Source organism: Rhinopithecus bieti, unplaced genomic scaffold (assembly GCF_001698545.2).
Source record: "Rhinopithecus bieti isolate Rb0 unplaced genomic scaffold, ASM169854v2 scaffold_3040, whole genome shotgun sequence".
Taxonomy (NCBI): Eukaryota; Metazoa; Chordata; class Mammalia; order Primates; family Cercopithecidae; genus Rhinopithecus; species Rhinopithecus bieti.
In genome coordinates, this window is record NW_016804657.1 from 7,224,477 (window position 1) to 7,230,476 (window position 6,000).

A 6,000-nucleotide genomic window follows, 5' to 3' on the forward strand; every position below is an offset into this window, starting at 1 on the left:
AGTTCTAAAACAATAGGTGGTGAGAAAGCACCTGCTTTGAAATGTTGGTGCCATGTCTGTGGTCCTGTCTGCCCGCCTTCTCCTTGGCTTCTTAGACTTGCTAAACCTTGTTACACTCTGGCAGGAAGCTCTGAGGGCTAAACCACAAAAACTAAGTATATTCAGGACTTCCTGTGACAGCTCACTGAGGATTGAACTACTTTTTCCTCTGAATCTGAGAGGCTATTGTTTCAGCACCCAGAGTTAATTACTAAGGACAATGATGAATGAAACCTCATCGCCTCCCAAAATTCAAACACAAAATCCTGCTAGGTAACAATTGCCACAAGATCTACCCAGTAGAGGGATGAGGGCTCTGCCCGGGCATGGTGGCTCACGCCTGTAATCCTAACACCTTGGGAGGCCGAGACAGATCACCTGAGGTCAGGAGTTTGAGACCAGCCTGGCCAACGTGGTGAAACCACTTCTCTACTAAAAAAAAAATTAGCTGGGCACTGTGGCACGCACCTATAATCCCAGCTACTTGGGAGGTTGAGGCAGGAGAATTGCTTGAACTCAGGGGTGTGGAGGTTGCAGTGAGCCGAGATCACATCACTTCGCTCTAGCCTGGGCAAAAGAGCGAAACTCCGTCTTAAAAAAAGAAAAAAGAAAAAAGAGGTGAGGGTCCCAGCCCTGCCCCTTTCTCGTGCTTCATAACACCTATGAGTGATTTCATTGGCTATCTCGCCAGAGTAGCTCATATGCCGTTCCCTTAAGAAAATCTTCCCTGGCTATCCAGCCCTGGGCTCTGCCTTTCTTCTGAAGTCCTGTGGCATTACATATGGTACAAAACACATACAGCCTATTCAATCCTTCATCGTTCATTCATTCAACAAACATTTATTGAACTTCTACTACTTGTCAGGCTCTGTGTTAGGCACTAGGAAAACAGAGGCGTACAATTGCATCTCTGCTTTCAAGAAGCTCACCATCTGGTAGGCAAGAAGCAGACCAACCATGGGACAAATGTAGTGCAGTGTGATAAATACAGGTCAGAGGCAAGTACATGAACCCGGAGGAAGGACTTTGAACCCAGACTGAATGGTAGGACTGGGGTGACAAAGAGGGCTTCCTAGAGGAGAGACATTTGGGTTGTGTTGTAATAGATTAATTGAACTGGTGAAGCAGAGGTACAGAATTACCCACATAGAGGGAGCAGCATGAGCAAGGCTCATTTGGCTTTCTGTTTACACAAACATGTAGTTTCTTTTTAAACTACTGTATTTAACTAATTTGAATATTTCATTGATTTTCAACTACTGTTTTCAACTTTTGCATTTCTTTTCTTTCTTTTCAACTACTGTATTTAACTAATGTGAAGATGTCATTGATTTTAAGTGGCACCGTTCTTTTACATGTCACTAAGAAAGAAAACTTCTCAGTTGCATTGTAACAAATACTAAGATACAGTCAATTTTTAGTCACAGTCCCATTCCTGAGATGTTACAACATGAAAAAATATGCATTTTAGAATTGATGAAATGCATAGTAAAGAAGATTTTTGAGTACAATGACCATTTCTCTTTTTTTTTTTTTTTTTTTTGAGACGGAGTCTCGCTCTGTCACCCAGACCATTTCTCAATATCGCTGCCAGCACTTTATTGAAGCTATCATTAGCCAATTGATTCAATGGGTTAGCACAGTCCGGATGAAAGGAAGGGAAGTGAACATACACAACATCCTTGCCATCCTTATCCAGGGAAGATAAGATGGATTCTCTGCCCTGCACCACCATTAGGTGGGAAACATGAACCTTGCTTAAGATTTGTGCTGCTATCACCTACCTGTCTGACACTGTGTGACACTGAACCTGTCCCAGAGCATGGACATTCTGAGAAGTAGTCAGGCCAGCTGCATAGGAATAACTTGTAGAGCTTGTGAAAAAAAAAAATGCTGACAATTCTGTAAGTTAGGTTGGGGGCCAAATAAACATATTTTTAAACAACCTCTCCAGCTGATTCCAATGGGCATTCAAGTTGTAGGCAACCTTGGAGACTATAGATAATGCAGTATTGTAAGAAAAATCAACAGTTGTAGCCCAGTTAACTATTCCTCCACAGGGAAATCTCCAATAAGAAGGCCAACCATGTTGGAAAAAATATCCACATAATTTAAGGCACTGGAACATCCTAGAGGGTTATATGAAGATAGAAAATTTAGAGGTTTCTGATAGCCTATCTGCCCACCCTAAATAGTGGTCTAATCATAGCAGCTGGACCAGCTTAGCTCCAAAATGATCTCAACTGTAAACTGGAAATTTCATCTCAGTCCTCCTGCTCCTTTTCCTTTGCTCATTTTCTAATGTTAGCCTCCTTACCCATGCTCAGTGGGTTGCAGTTACTCAGCAACTCAAGTTTACCAATAAGTTCACCATCTCAAGACTACTGTACACGCTGTTGCTATTACACATGCTGTTCCCACTACCCAACACTTTTCACCTGGCTCTTCACCTGTCCACATTCTTCTTTCAGAGCTCAGACAGAAAGTCATTTCCTGGGGGAGACCTTTCCTAACGCTTGAACTCCACTGTAACGTGAATCTTGTGTGAGACCATCTCTGTTCTGTGCCCATGAAGTTCAGTGTTGTAGAAGACTCACAGGTATCGAAGACAGGAAGTTCTGACTCTCTCTGTCTCACACTGGCTTTGTAAGCTTGAGTAATTTATTCAGCTTCTATGAACACTGAATTTCTCATCTATTAAATGAGGATGACACCTCACAAGGTTAGAGTGAGGACTAAATGGAAATAATGTATGGAATGTAACTAATATATCCTTGTGTACAGAATACATCTGAAAACTGTGAGCTTTATTTCTGGCATGATACTCAAGAAGGAATATCCTGGATGGCACATATACATGGGCTAGTTATTGGAAAGAGACACAGCTCATTATAAATTGATAAGTAAGCACTCTGTAAGGTGACTTAGTCTGTCATGAGTTTGATTCATCTGAGTCAGTTTCCTAATTTTGGCTCACATGGAACAAATGGATGATAAAATCCTACAACAGAGGCATTTAAAGATAAAGAACAGACCTGTGAGGCCACCTCACAAATCCTGGATTGAGTCACAAGTCTTCTGTCACCTCCCTGGCCTCATAAGCAAGGTTTTCATGAAAACAATACCAGGACATTACTTCACATGGCATCTTGCTGGTTTATTTATAGTAACACAGAGCAAAAGGATGAGGAAACCAGGGAAAATTCTGGTCTTTTTAATTGCCTACCAGACAATGACATTACAAAAAAGAAACTACAGGCCAACAACTCTCACAGATACAGATGCAAAATTTTTCAAAAAATATTAGCAAACCAAATTTGACAATGTATAAAAAGAGCTATACATTACAACCAAGTGGTATTAATCTCAGGTATGCAATGCTGGTTCAACATTTGTAAATCAATTAGTATAATCTATCATATCCACAAGCTAATGGAGAAAAATCACATGATACTATAAGTAGACACAAAAAAAGAATTTGACACCTGTTTATCAATGCCTATTTATTAAAAAAACTTCTGGTAACTGGGAATAGAGGGAAACTTTCTCAACTTGATAAAAAAAATTCTACAAAAAAGACATGCACCTAACATTTTACTTAACAATGAGAAACTAAACTTTCCAGTAAGATCAGGAATCAGGATGTTTCCTCTCACCACTGTTTCTCAACATCATATTAGAAGTCTTAGCTAATGCAATAAGACAAGAAAAGGAAATAAAAGGTATGCAGGTTGGGAAGAAATAAATAAAACTGTCTTTGTAGATGACGTGATCATCTGTGTAGAAAATCTGAAAGAATCAACAACAAAATAATACTGGAACTATTAAGCAATTATATTAATAGCAAGGTTGTATTAAATAATTCTTACAAGGTTAATATTAAAAAGTCCATCAGTTTCCCATATACCAACAATGAACAAGTGCAGTTTGAAATTGAAGACATAATACCATTTACATTAGCACTCAAAAAATGAAATACTTAGGTATAGATTTATATGAAGAAAACTACAAAACTCTAATGAACAAAATTAAAGAAGAACCAAATAAATGGAGAACTATTATGTTAATGGACAGGAAGACTCAATGTCACCAAGACGTTAGTTCTTCCTAACTCAATTTATAGATTCCGTGTAATCCTGGTCAAAATCCCAGCAAATTGAGCCAGGTGTGGTACCTCATGCCTGTAATCCCAGCATTTGGGGAGGCCAAGGTGGACAGATCACTTTGAGACCAGCGTGGTCAACATGGTGAAACCCTGTTGCTACAAAAAATACAAAAAATTAGCTGGGCATGGTGGCACCCACCTGTAATTCCAACTACTTGGGAGGCCGAGGCAGGAGAATCACTGGAACCTGAGAAGCAGATGTTGCAGTGAGGCAAGATCGTGCCACTGCACTCCAGCCTAGGAGACAGAGTGAGACTCCGTCTCAAAAAAAAAAAAAAAAAAAAAANATTTATAGATTCCGTGTAATCCTGGTCAAAATCCCAGCAAATTGAGCCAGGTGTGGTACCTCATGCCTGTAATCCCAGCATTTGGGGAGGCCAAGGTGGACAGATCACTTTGAGACCAGCGTGGTCAACATGGTGAAACCCTGTTGCTACAAAAAATACAAAAAATTAGCTGGGCATGGTGGCACCCACCTGTAATTCCAACTACTTGGGAGGCCGAGGCAGGAGAATCACTGGAACCTGAGAAGCAGATGTTGCAGTGAGGCAAGATCGTGCCACTGCACTCCAGCCTAGGAGACAGAGTGAGACTCCGTCTCAAAAAAAAAAAAAAAAAAAAAAAAAAAATCCCCGCAAACTATTTTGTGGATATTAAAGTGATTCTCAAGTTTATATAGAGAGGCAAAAGTCCCAGAATAGCCAACATAATATTGAAGGAGAACAAAATTGGAGAACTGAACTACCCCACTTCAAGATGTACTATAAAGTTACAGTAATCAAGGTAACATGGTATTGGTGAAAGAAGAGACAAATAGATCAAATGGAACAGAATAGAGTGCCAGAAGAGACCCATATAAATGTCATCATCTAACCCAAGCTTGTCCAACCCTCAGCCCACAGGCAGCATGCAGCCCAGGATGGCTTTGAATGTGGCCCAACACAAATTTGTCAACTTTCTTAAAACATTATGAGATTTTTTTTTTGACTCATCAACTATTGTTAGTGTTAGTGTATTTTATGTGTGACCCCATTCTTCTTCTTCCAATGTGGCCCAGGGAAGCCAAAGGATTGGATACCCCTGATTTGACAAAGGAGCAAAGGCCATACAATGGAGAAAGAATGGTCTCTTCAACAAATAATGCTGGAACAACTGGACATCCACATACACAAAGAGAAAAACGAATCTAGATACAGATTTAACAGGCTCCATAAAAATCAATTCAAATTAATTACAGGCCTAAATTTGGTGGCAGGGTACCAAATTTATTTATTTTAAGGAATGGTACAAATCAAAGAACTTAAGTGGATGTTTTGGTATAACTTACAGAAAAGGTAGAGGAAACCCCAACGTGCAGGCACTGCTTTGGTCCAGAGAGGTCACCCCGTGGCTACAGGAAATGAGCCTAAGGCTTAGCTGTCCTTATCCCTCTCTCCCAGAGAGTTCTGCCAGGCTAGATTCCCAGCTCTTTTCCTGCACAGGTTGGTCACGTGGTCACCCAATTCTTTGATGGATTTCTCCGGTTCATTCAGGTAATGTGTCTCAATGAGGTGATGGAAGCGGGGGTCGTTTTTATGCAGTTTCAGTAGTGACCAATTTACGTGTTTTCCAAGTGTAAGGCACACTCCATCGCATTCAGCCGGCTCTCTGCCTGGTGTATTGACTCCTGAAGGAAGACTCCGCCCCCTCGTTGTTTCTGCAGCTTCATCAGTTTCTCAGCGGGCTCCCTCTCATCATGAGATTAGTGAGGAAATAAGTGTTTGGCAAACTTCCTCAAAGCTACGTTGTGGAGGTGA